The sequence below is a fragment of the Perissodus microlepis genome, chromosome 8 (assembly GCF_051167445.1).
Source record: "Perissodus microlepis isolate ML-2025 ecotype Zambia chromosome 8, ASM5116744v1, whole genome shotgun sequence".
NCBI lineage: Eukaryota > Metazoa > Chordata > Actinopteri > Cichliformes > Cichlidae > Perissodus > Perissodus microlepis.
The window spans coordinates 20,117,537-20,131,487 of NC_140468.1; positions in this window are offsets into that span (position 1 = coordinate 20,117,537).

Sequence of the window (13,951 nt, forward strand, 5' to 3'; positions counted from 1 at the left end):
AGATTAATAAAAGAAACAAACTGGAAAAGGGGACATCTCAGAGTATTAAGGTGACTATTTGTGCTAAACTCACATGCTTCTGGTTTGTCCAAGCATTCTCCCATAAGGCAAAGTGGAATTCTAGGAATAAGCACTGAGAGGTTATTAAATAGGGGAAATCTAAAAGAAAACGTGTAGCCAGTAAGATGAGCATAGAGATGAAGAGATAGAGGGTTTTGCCAAGTAAAGCGTGAGAGACAGTGAAACAGGAAAACTTTTAAATATTATGTACAGAAGAAATGAGGCAGGCCAGAGGGCCACTCAGTCAACATGACCTCTGTCAACCTTTTGCAACACGCTAGCAAAACCCTGTTTGAACAACCACTGCTTTCCTAGCACCAAACATGACCCCGGGACTGTGGCTCTGAATATTTATAGAGACGACACGCAGAGGAAGAAGCTCCGCTGCACATTATCCCAGTAAGAAATTCATCCTTCTATTGTCTCTCATTGCAAATGCTTTACAAAGCATTTTTGACCTGATAAAAAAATAATACTGTACTATATGCATTTTTTTTTTTTTGCTCAGCAAGAGATCTATTTCAGCCCACACTGTGGCCAGTTACCCTTGCTCTGATTATCATAGTGGCACTGAGCTTTTAACCTTGAATGTCCAGTGGTATCTGCAGTAAAAGGTAATGTAAAAAGTTAATGACTTTGGCTTGAAGGACAAAAAGTTTGGAAGCGATTTGAACGGAGCGATATAGCATATGCGCTGTCAGATGCTTCGTAATATTTTATTTCTGACATTTGATGGGTGATTGCGGAATGTGTTAATCACTCGCAAAAATAAAACCATCAATAATGGCTGTTCCTTGCATCCCAATTTTCCTGTCACTTGATGTGATTGTGTTGTGATTGACTTTCTGGCTCACGCAGGCAAACAGCTATTGAGAGTGGCAGGCGAGAGGTGAGACAGGTGTTCGCAACCAAGCGACTAGTCAAATATTCAGGCATTTTTGGGAGTCAAGCAGTCAAGCTGTCAGACAGACAGGTCACAGACATCTGCCTTCAGGCAGAAATTCAATTTTTTGCACAGAGAGACAAACATTTAGGAAATTCCACATTGATGCAGTCAGACTAGACACAATCAGGTGCTCGGACAGGTGGTCAGCCAATTCACCAGTTAGGTGGGCAGTGCGGATATCTGTGCCAGTCAGAGAGACATACAGGCGCTCTAATCAGAGAGTACCACCCGCATTCAGTCAGCCCTGTTACATTCCTACAGACTCAAGCACGGCAGAATAGACACTCTTCACTGACCGGAAACAGCAGACGCCCACAAAGAGAGAATGGATCATTTAACAACAGGTTCGTCTTCCTGTAGTGGATGGAGGTAGGCTCACTAATTTGACTGCTGTGAAAGATGGAGAAAAGAGCGTCTGCGAGGCTTGTCTCGGTTAGGGAAAAGAATCGGCTGTTGAAAATCTCGAGTGCACTTTGAGGTGCATTTTGCAGTTTGGGTGATCACAATGCAAAACAGAGGCAGGGCAGTTTGGTTAAATTGACTGGAATGATGCAGTTTCAGCCTCATTAGCCAATCGTTGCCCATTAATTCTTTTAGAATCTGTGTTGTGATGCAAGGTTTCTGGTGTGGACATTATCTGTGACCTTACTGTCAACAACATTAATTATCAGGCTTTCATAAAAAATATATTAGGCTTCCTCAGTGAAGCAAGATTAGAAGGAAACGGAAGCAGCAGATCTAAGGCTACTAGCACATAGGGGATTCAAACACCCCCAAACTAGTTCTTTAGTACAAAAAGTTGTTACATTTGCAAAATTTGCACAGATGTTTTACAGTTTTTTCACCCAGCTGTGCCAGCTGTACTGCCAGCTGTAATTGCACCAGAGCTGATTTAACTAGAAACATGACAAAATGAATGTTAGTTTGCCTGTTCTGTTTAGACTGGTGAGTAAAACGGCAATATTACAAAAATTACAATTTAATTCTATTTTACAGGAAAGAAGAAATAAATACTGTAAGTAATGTTAAGTAATTCTCTAACTTTTAGATGATTTAGTGGAAAAACAAGCAAACTTGCTCCCATTTTGTATAAAAATACGCTGTACTTTTAGGGGTGTAGTCGCTTATCTGTACCTCATCATTTCAGATCAAATGTGCAGAAATTTTATTTAATTCTAGAGGAATTCCACCCTAAATCATGTGGCATTTCAAATGCCAGCAGACAGAATGGCCCCAGTTCCGACAATGAAAAGAAAATATTTTTGTCAGTCTCAGAAAATGTGCTTTGCTGTTTCACTGCTCCTCTTCCAGTGATTCTGTATGAGGGAAAAATGCATTTCAGGCCAGTGTGCATCATGTGATAAATGCTGAAGCAAAGCTGTAATTTTGATTGCATAATTTTGCTTTGAGACCTAATAAATACTGTAGACTCTGAACCACACGTGTGTCATGCTTGCATTTACAAAAAGGTGATGTACTGAGTAAGTCCTTTTTTTCTGGCCAAATTTGTGCAGAAATTCTCAGTAAATTAGCACAACTCACTTATCATCCCTGGTATAGCTGTCTTCTAGATTCTGCTTCATTCTCTGCCATTTGGACCTACTTTTAAATAAATAAATAGAAACACTATCCTTTAAATTCTCCTCACATACCTCTTTCTGTCAGGTTGTTTGTTAAGGTATTTTGCCTGCTCAGAGCTGCTAAATGATTAAGAGAGATTTATTCCAACTCCTGCTCAGGTCAAAAGCCTTGTTTTGCTTCCGGGTGCAGCTTAATAATGCTCATAATGAGGGCTGGCGGAGAATTAATATAAATTAAAATAGACCACAGAGTGCATGCAAACTTGTCTTCATTAATAGGTAAGTGACAATATAATTTTTGTGGGGTACTATTGCCAAGAGGCTCGTACAATGAGCTCTGCAGAGCCTGACATCCTATGAGTTATTTCATTGTTTTTGGCTTAATTAGCTTTTGATAAAGCTTTATGAGGGGGTGTGTAGACGAAGGCAGGGAAGAAGAAGGGTCATATAAAACTGCTTTATCAGGGTGTTAGCCTCCGGGCTCTGTTTTCTTATTGTGGGGTCTGGGCTCTTCACATTGTGTATCAGGTTATATTAATTTGGAGAGTGGTATCTCTTGGAAACAAGGGAGGCCTGTCTTTGATGTGCTCTCCTCTGCGGTTTCTCCAGAACCATTTTTCATGTAGGTGCTCCACTCTGTATTGATCAGGCCTCATAAATAGTGAAAGAGTATAGGGGTGATGGAGAGGTCTGAAAGCTCCCCTAAATAGGTTAATGCTGGAGAGCGAGAACCAGCAGGGAGGAGAGAAGCAATGAGAGTCTCATCTCAGAGTGGCTCGGTTAAGGCACTGCTGAGACCATGAATAATCCCTTTATGAAATTAACTAAACGTGCAGGGAGCTCCTGATCTACCTTTGTCTCACCCCAGTGCAGACATGTACGATGTGAACACTGCTACTAAGTCAACTAAGAATTAAAGCTTCAATTTGACTCCTAATTGGATTTTTAACATTTTTTTCACCAGTGCAAAAAAGATAGTTGATATTAAAGTTTAATGTGCACGCAATCATAATCTGTATATGAAAGATGGCGATAGCTTTTTAAATCTATTGATTTGTTGGCTTAGGTATTGAAACTCCAAATTTAGCAGATATAATAGAGGCCTAAGTAATCAGCTAATGCAACCTAGCTTGGTTAGCAGGCCGGGTCAAAAGGCTGTACTCGTGCATTGACAGTGATAGCTACTAATTACTGCTCCACTTGTTTTTAAACTATAATAATTTCAGTCATCATCGTGAACAAGTGTTTGCCCACTTTTCATGAAGGCATCCAAACCTACCTGACTCTGTTTGTCCTCTAAACCTAATGACTGGTTTTGCAACCCTGGCAGCAAAACCTGCAATCAAGCGTTTGCAGCAACAGGCAATGAGTCTTTCACATCACTGTGGAGGAATTTTGGCCCGCTTTTTGTTTTTTCTGTCTGTTTAAGGTCAGGCCAAAGCATCTCCAGACTTTAACTCTAAAATGTTTATTTTGTTTATTTTTTTAAGCCATTCAGAGGTAGACTTGCTGGTGTGTTTCAGATCATTGTACTGTCTAAAATGGCCTTAAGCGTCAGAAACTGATGGCTTGATATTCTCCTTCAGTATTTTCTGATAGAGAGCAAAATTCATGGTTCCATTAATTACAGCAAGTCATCCAGGTCAGGAAGCGGCCATCTACCGCCATGTTTAACCAGCAGTAGATGTTCTTTGAATAAAATGCTGTGTTAGTTTTACATCAAAGGTAACAAACCTCTTTAAGAGTTCAGCTTTTGCTTCGTCCACACAGAATATTTTATAAGTCTTGGAGATCATCAAGATGTGTTTTGGCAAACTTGAGATGAGCCTCTGTGTTCCTTTTGGTCAGCAGTGGTTTTCGCCTTGGATCTCTCCCACGGATGCAGTTTCTGCCCAGTCTTTTTCTTAGAGAAGTGAGTCCTGCAGTTCTTTAGATGTTGTTCTGGGCTGTTTGTGACCTCCTGCATGAGTCCTCAATAAGGCTACGTTCACACTGCAGGAGAAGGCACATCAAATCCGATTTTTTTGACCCTATGCGACCCATATCCGATCATGGTATGACAGTGTGAACGGCACAAATCCGATATTTTCAAATCCGATCTGGGTCACTTTCGTATGTGGTGCTGAATCCGATACATGTCCGATGTTTTAGAAAGCGACTGCTGTTTGAACGGTCGGGTCGCATTAAATCCGTCTTTTACGTCACTGACACAAGACAGACGCCAATTATCAGCGCCGGAGAAGCGCCCGATAAGACATCGCGAACGCTTCCAGGCCATCCAGTGTAGATGTTAGTGAAACTGTTGGGAAGACATCGTTGGAGAAACGTGAACATTTTATTTGTACTGTATAATCTGCAGATTCTGACAGAAATCTGCAACTATCCTTTGAAGCACTGCTCCTCTAAAACAGCAATAAGGATAATTATTAGGTTATTTACATTATTATGTAAATAACAAAATAACTTAAAGCAAAAATTGGGAAACGTAAAGTCATCAGTCAAACAATATTGTTTGCTCTGGGTCTAAACAGAGCGCGTTGTGTGTCAAGTCTGCTTTTGCACATGCGGGCCGCTTTGAGTGTTCACACTAGAGAGTGTTTGCTGTCGCATTTTATTTGTAGTGTGAACAAGCAGACAAAAAAATCGGATTTGATCAAAATTCGGAATTGAGCATTAAGACCTGCAGTGTGAACGTAGCCTAAGTTCTTGGAGTTATTTTGGTAGGCCAGCCACTCCTGGGAACGTTCACCACTGTTCCAAGTTTTCTCCGTTTGTAGTTCACTGGAGTCCCAAAACCACTTTTGGGACACCAAATAGTTTTGTAACCCTCAGTGATTTTGTTTGTCAGGTGTTCTTGAGTTTCTTCAGCAGCAATCAGGCATGGGTGTGGCTACAGAAATTTAGCTGAGTTTTGCAGAAAAAAAAAGATTATTTTTGTCTAATATTAAAATTTGTTTGCTATTCCGAAACATTTAACTGTTACGAATATGAACTACAAAAAAATCAGGAATGAGGCAAATACTTTTTTCATGGCTCAGTACATGAAAAATAAAGGGCAAAAGCTGAAATGTAATATATGTCATATCAGAAATCAGATTTTACATATACAGTGTTATTGTCAGGATTTCTTTCAGGCTGGGCTGTCCTCGTATTGCTCGGATCTATTTTCAGTTTATTTCACAGAGCAGCAAACTGAGAGGAAAATATCAGCTATTCAGTTCAATAAAAGCTTAAATTTGTGTTTTTACTCTCTCACTGCATACCTCTTATCAGCATTGTAATGTTTTTAATATGCTGTGATATGGAGTAGGTTACACCCTGGAATAGATACGTTCATTCCCGTAATTCAGATCAGTCAGATAGAGGCAGCAGTTTGGAACTGAGCCGTGAATGAAAACTCAAATCCACATACGCTAACACGCTCACTCATGCATACCTTCTGTTTTTTCCCCCCTCTCTTGTTCATGCCATATCTGCTAAACTGAATATATGTTTACACTGGCGTCTTCTGATTTCACAGATACAGACGTATCTGTGCCAGTTCTTTTAGATTCAAAGTACCTCGCTCCATTTCCTGTTATCACACTAGACTGCGTGGCTGTCACTGCTACATTAGTGAGGAGAGGACAGAAAGATGAATGTCTGTATTACAGCATTTGTAACAGTGTACAGTATATTACGATGTGTGTTTGGTCTATGTGCATTTCCTCTTGGTTTGTAGTAAATCTTGTGTGTGTGTGTGTGTGTGTGTGTGTGTGTGCGTGCACATGTCCTCCACCTCATCATGTGCATGGATGTAGGGTAATGGTGTAGCAGGGAGCCACAGTCATCTGTCTTTGTTCAATGCTGATGTCCTGTTATATATCAGAGGCAAAGATGAATGCAGTTAATAGACTGTGACGCAGCCATTAACTACAGCTGTAATAGAAGTGTAATGGAATCAAACAGCCATTGCTCCCCCTCAGCACAGGCAGGCACAGGTAAATGTTTAAAGACCAGTAGGTGTTGAGGCAGCCATGTCTTCCTTTCTCACGTTCTTTGTTATGTGTCTCTTTTATCTCATCCACCCCTTTTTCTTCTCACACACCACCATATTTTAACCCCCCCCCAACGCTGTCCCACCCCTTCTCAGTCCCTCCCATCCCTCAGTGCAGCAGTTGTCCTTGAACGTCCATCAGCCTCTTCACCAACATCAAAGCCAGGAGATAAAAATGTCCAACTGTCCATTTTCCTACTGATACTCGCTGCCAGACAGATGCACTGATGTCTGCTTTTATCCGATGCATCTTGGGAATAAATTGTGACATTGCTCCCTGCACACCCCCTCCTTTGCAACCCCATTTGTAACTCTTTGTATATTCCTGTATGGAATTACTGTATTGATTGGCGAAATTGTCGTTTATGGTGGTGCTCTTGAGTTTCAGGAGATAATGGGAGTTGTGTTATCCACCAACCTGGACAGAAAATCTTTGGGAAATAGAGAGCGATCATATCCGCACAATGATCCTATCCCTTTATGGACAGCTTAAAATTCTGCAGGACTGCGAGCGCCTCAGTATTACTCATGACTGGTGTTTGAATCCTACCTTTACGTGATTTTGACCATGGCATCTATTTCTGTATTTTTTCATGCTTAGCTCAATGGAAGTTTTGAACCTAAAATATTCCATGTAAAAAAAGCCATTTTCATCAAAGCCCAATGCAACATTTTTCTTTTTTTTGCAGCGATGTATATATAATATGCAGCAATGCAGAGAATTCACCACTGCTGCCAGTAGCAGTGATATATTTAGAGTTGAAACACATGATGCAACCTATGAAATATGTTGTTACCCGTGGCACAGCCCCAAGTTATCTAGTCTTTCTAGTTTACTATGTCATGACATACATTACAGTGGAATATGCTCTTCATGACAGCAGTAATGGGAGTTCAGGTGCTGTTACTTGTCACACCAGGCTGCTCATCATCCTCTATTCACCACAAGACAGTATGACACATGAAATTAAAGGGACAAAGAGGTGTACTATACTATCTGGACAATTTACTACTTGAGACACTACCTGGTTATGTTATTGTTGCTGTGTGCATGTATGTAATTTACAGCTTGATGCCAGAGACAAATCTTTAACAGAAACTGTTGCTGATGATGAAAAGAGGGCACTGACATGGTTCCAAATTTGGAGCGAGTGTAGCTCATTGCGCTCTTAGGCATCACATTGTAACATACACTGGGGATTCCTGTAGTGTCGTGTAGTAAAGTAGATGTGAATGCAGCCAACAGGCCTCTGTTCATCATTAAGGTGGGATGTATAACCATGGTAACCAGCATGTTCCACTTGGGAAAAATAATTCTTTATACTTTACTTTGGTGTTTGTGTTTGTTGCTTTAAATTGACCAACTAATGACAGAAAAGGAAGTCTTAAAATTAAAGTATATAAAAAATATTTTGATGAAAGCGTACAATTTTAAAAAAAAATATGATGAAAAGAGTCTGGGTTTGCCAGAGAAAGGCTCATTTTAGATCAACATGTGCCTTCTACTAGTCTTTTAAGATTAGGCTTAAAACTTTCCTTTTTGCAAAAGCATATAGTTAGGGCTGGATCAGGCTACCCTGAATCCTCTCTTAGTTATGCTGCAATAGGTGTAGACTGCTGGGGGACTCCCATGATGCATTGAGTGTTTCTTTTTCACTCACCTTTCTCACTCACTATGTGTTAATAGACCTCTCTGCATCGAATCATACTTGTTATTAATCTCTGGCTCTCGTCCACAGCATGTCTTTATCCTGTCTTCCTTCTGTCTCCCCAACCGGTCGCAGCAGATGGCCCCGCCCCTCCCTGAGCCTGGTTCTGCTGGAGGTTTCTTCCTGTTAAAAGGGAGTTTTTCCTTCCCGCTGTTGCCAAAGTGCTTGCTCATAGGGAGTCATATGATTGTTGGGGTTTTCTCTTTTTGTATTATTGTAGGGTCTACCTTGCAATATAAAGCACCTTGAGGTGACTGTTATTGTGATTTGGCGCCATATAAATAAAATTGAATTGAATTGAATTCAGCTCAATCAGCTCCACTTTACATAAAACTTTTGTAGTAAAGTTTGGACACATAAAAAATATTGAGCATTTTTTGATATATGAAGCAAAAATTTCGAAGCTCTGATAGTTATTCATACTTGTTTAGTTGCACTCTTCTTAGTTTTCCTTTGCTACTTTTTTTGTGCATTACCACCGCCAACAGAAAACATCAGGCAGTATGTTGCGCACATATATCCTCATATGCTTGCATAACATTAACAAAGCAGGGAACCCACTGTAAAGAGATTTATCCACTGCACAAGTAAAGGCCAAGAACTCCACATGGTACCTTTAAGGAAATAAATTGTACCTTGTTTTCTTATATAGGTTCATAAGGGAGGACATATGTGCTTAGGTAGTTTATATAAGGAGACAGAGCATTGCAAAATTAGTCCATGGGGTGTTACTATGATGAAGTGCATCTAATTAAAAGCAGTATTTTATTATCTGGATATTCTTCTGTTTGGCATGTGACATTCAGAAAATAAAGCACACCTCCTCCTCCTCAGCAGCACCTGCAGAATTTTTCTTCTTGTTTCCTATTAAAAGTAGTTGCCATCAGACTGATGTTTCCTTCAGTTGTCTGACTATAACCTTCCGTGCCTGTGTGCACATCTATCCACTGCAGCTGAAAATCAATCAGGAAGCATGTCCACTAGGCATATTGATGTTTGCTCTATATCAAGATACATATTTGTGCACTTCCTCGGCTCTATTAAGCGAACATACAGAGAATTATGTTACAATATTTTACACCTTTGATATGCCTTTGGAGACCTGCTCAGTATGAAAAAACCTCTCCCCGATAACGTATGTATGTCGTTGCTTATTCTTTTGGAAGAAATGTATTTAAAAGTTAGATTTGTGTGACTTTTGTGGTGCCACTGGCCTTGAAGGTTAGTATTGGATGTCAGTGGCTTGTGAAGCAGTTGATGAGATTTTTGCCTGGATGATGGGAAAATATTTAAAATGTCCTCAAGTGTCTACAGTGCAGCGTTTCAAACAAAGGAGAAAATCTCAACCACAACAAATCGTTGAACTCTAAAAGAGATGGAAGTGATTCAAGGTGAATAAACTCCATCCCGTCCAGCTGAGAACAGTCATGCAGGGATAGATGAATTGCGTCTGCTTGCTGATTAATCAGACTCACCTGTTTTTGGCCCCAACTGGGACTGGACAAACCAAGTAGAGAATGATTACCAGGTCTGATTAGAGCTGGTTGGTTGCAGCACCATGGGACCGTGCACCTGTTTTCTTCTGCTCTATAAACCAGCGTTATGACTTTCTGCTGCTCCTTTATTTTTGCAAGTTAGCTGATTCATTTGTGTACCTCTGTCTCTCTTTAATCTGTTCTTCCTTCAAAAATCATTAAAATATTACCACTGCGTCCAAATTGTGCACTATATGAAAGCAAAGAAAGAAAAAAAACTTACCTAACTGCAAGCAAGATGAAAGCATACACTGTAAATGAATGCTAGCATCTCAGCAGGGAGAGCAACTCCACTGAGTAGTAAATCAACCTCAACTTGTCCTTCCACCTACTGTCCCCCCCATCAGTGTTACGAGTCATTGCTCTCAGGAGCACAATCTACCATTCTGGCTGCTTATGTGGCTGCCCGCTTAGGATTTAGTAGACTGGTAAATGTTGTCATCCACGGTACACAAGCACACACACTCAAGGCCTCTGTTGTTTGTCGCGTCGAAAAGTCTTGTTAGTGAGAGTGATGGAGGATTACAGCGCTGGAGATTGCGAACACGCTTCCGAGCGGAGCCTGAACAAAAAAAGCACACCAGAAATTAGTCGTGCTAGAAATGCCCCTTAAAGACTGCTCTTTGCCAGTAAGCAGCAGAGCAAGTCGCCGTGGACGTTTTAACGATTGTCCACATGACTTTGTAGGTGGCGCAAAAATCTTCCATGAACTGTCGGGAATTGACGTAAAATTTGATTTGCCACTTGGCTCACGAGGAACAAATGAAAATGTTGTGAGGTACAGAAATACAAATCAATACAATCACAACTAATTGATCGGTCCAGATGTTACACTTTTTCCTAAATGCCACTAACTGTCTAACTTCTATTCCTCCATCTTTTCACTGCAATAGTTTCGATTTCGAATTTTAGACTTTAGATTAGAAACAGTTGAAACATTAACACGTTAAAAGGTTCTTTTTCAGTGTTTTATTGCTGTTAATATTTTGGGGAAAAAAACCCAACCCAAAAAACTATAAGGGTCAAAAATTAAGCTGAGAGAAGACTCTGGGGAATCGGTCTCTCCAGCTAGGAATCCATTTCACTTGCTTGGATATAAAAGACAGTAACAGCTGGTTACTGAAGAGGCAACATCAAACAAACCCTCAAAACTGGAATGTTTTTTCGGGTGGTGACTACAGACCATAACGCTCTCCTTATCCCTCCTTCTGATTTTTCTTCAATATAGCTTTTTGTTAATGACCTAGTCACTGCTGAAAGCACGAGGCAGTATGTGAAGTTCATTCCGGTTCCACAGGTAGTCGTGCTTATCCCGGATGGCACATTCATTACGTGCCTTCTCAAGAAGGTTTGTTGTCTCTTCCCAGCACAGTATCAAGAGTGTAGGGGAAATACCAGGAGACCAGGTGTTACATAAGGAGAGCTGTGCAGGGCTGTAGAAGGGCATCAATCCAGCAGCAGGGCTGGTATCTGCTCCTTTGTGCAAGAAGGACGAGCCATGCAAAAGCTCTACAAAATGACCTGCAGCAGGCTACTTATGGAAACAGACCTCATGAGGGTGGCCTTTAGGGGTTTACATCCTTGCGTTCAGCAAGAATATACCTCCACACCACCCAGCATGCCAAACTGATTGTGCTGGATGGTCTGGAGGTATAAATCCAGGCGTCATCCAGCACCATCAGTGTGAACCTGCTTCACCTTCTTGGGTAAATGCTAGTTAAACTGCACAGTAAATCACAATGGAATCACTTCAGTTACAGTACAGCACTTTGTGCTGTACTGTGATGATCAAGTGTTCCTTTTATGTTTTTGAGCAGTGTATTCATTGTTGTTTCCTTTTGTTTAAGAGTTACATTGTTGCCGTTGAAGCACTTGGGAAAAGTCCAGGTTAAAATTTGTATTTTTTTTTGGTTACTCGTTGATCTGTTCCCACTGGGTGAAGAATGCAAGAATTCTTTGCACTGGTTGAGTCCTTTATTTGATTGGAAAACGAAAAGCGTGCAGTCTGAAGCACTGGAAAATTTTGGGACTACTGTAGCAGAAAAGAAAAGTGTCAACTCTAGAGGAACTACTTGATGATATGTTTGAAATCCCACTGTAAAAATCCCCCTAATAAAAATATAATGGTCCCGACACACACATACAAATAATAAAAGAAAGGAGACATTATAAAGAGTATAAAAAGCCAGCATGGACACGCACACACACACACACACACACACACACACACACAAAGGAGCAGTGAGGCTTGGAGGCTCACCTTGCTGTGTACTCTGAGATGTAAATGTGCTGCTCACCTTGCCACTGCAAACCCTGCTGTGATCAAAGCACTTTTAGAGACATGACTGCTCTGCTCACTGTGAAAATCTGCTCCGAAGAATATCACTGCAGGTGGAGACACGGGGCATTTTAATTACATTGTTTGCGGGTGCTTGCACACACATGCATGCAAATGAATGTGTTTTTATAAAAAAAATATAAAAACATTTAAAAAGCATTCAGTATGTGAGTAACTGTGCAGGTGCACATGGGTGTGTGTGCATAAGTTACAGAGTTGAAGTGTGACTCCAGGCTGCCAATGGTATATCAAAGAGGCAGGTGAATCGCTTCGAAACATCTTCCCCCACCCCCGAGCAGCCACCATGCTCACAGCCTCTGCCACCTGCTGTTTACATTAAAAGCCTCCAGACCATTAAGCACATCATGCAGGTCTTTGTATCAGCATTTTTAACAGTGGTTCAGACTCCTCAAAATGAAACCTTTAATTTTTTCCCCAACCTCTGATACATTTTGTAGTTCAACTTGGCAAATTCTTTTTAGCACAAAAGGTTCTGCAGAGTCCCGGATATTAGCGCCTTCACACATGGTTTATGACAACGACACAACAACAAGAACAATAAATGAAGCCCATGACTCAGAGAGAGAGCGCGCGAGAAAGCTCGGCTGCAAAATTCTGCGGCCGTCTTGAAGATAGTCAAACAATTTTCAAGACCAGCAACTTTCAAGTCTATAAAAATTGATCTGTTTGTCATGAGACCAGACCCATTTGGGATTCCTCAAGCATGAAATCTTTGTGAAATGGGTGTATCAATCAGAAAACACACAGAGACATAGATTGAAAGACAATTGGAAGGAAAGATAGAAATGAGAAAGAAGAAGTGAGTGGAAGAGACAGAGAGAGAGAAAAATCATTTTAATTTAGTCATTGTCTAAGCTTCCCTAAATCTTTTCAAGATGAAAGGCACTCTTCCAGCCATCTCTCTTTCTCTCTCTCTCAGTCTCTCTTCTCTGAGCAAAGAGCAGAGTATCACTGCACTGTCACACCGGATATGAAAAGCCATCAGCTCCCCTTACGTGTACCAGTATATGATATCTTGCATCTTCTTTATGTTCCTAACAATGCGGCATCGTCGTCGAGTGAATGCTGCATTAGCGTATGACATCTGTGAAAATAAATGTGCCGCATCTTAAGCACGGAGTAAGCTGATTCTTCTCTGCTGAGCCTCGCATTCAGTCAGGGTACAAAAGCAGCTCAACAAGCATCTTTCATGTTTCCAAAGCTGCCAGAAAATTATTCAAGAGCAGCAGCACATTGTTGACTCTGGTTTTAAGAGCTTCTGAAGCAAAGGTATACAAAAGCTCCAATCACGGGCGTTTTCAGTGTTTTCTGTTTTCATTGAATGTTGTTGAAAAGACAGCAAGGTTCTCATTTCTAGCGAACAATGGTGGAATTTGTTTCATGAAATGAGAACTGTCACCGGCACACATTATCAGCTAACACCTAGGCGCTAATTCTATTATTTAATTTCAAACTTGCAGATTTGTTGCAAAATTTAAAGATGTTTCAAGCTGACATTTTGTAAAATGTAAATTTTGTATTAAAAAAGTGCAGTCCAGGGCAAAATTCAGATGAAACTAACCGAATCTTTGAAGTCAGGATCAACTTTTTGTGAATTTTAAACCATTTTGCAAGGTTGCATTACTTCCATCGTGTATGCCTGCAGTGATGACCTATTTAGATCAGTAAAATCAATAAATAATGAAAACTAATTCTCAAGACTTTTTTTTAGACATTTGCAGTAAAT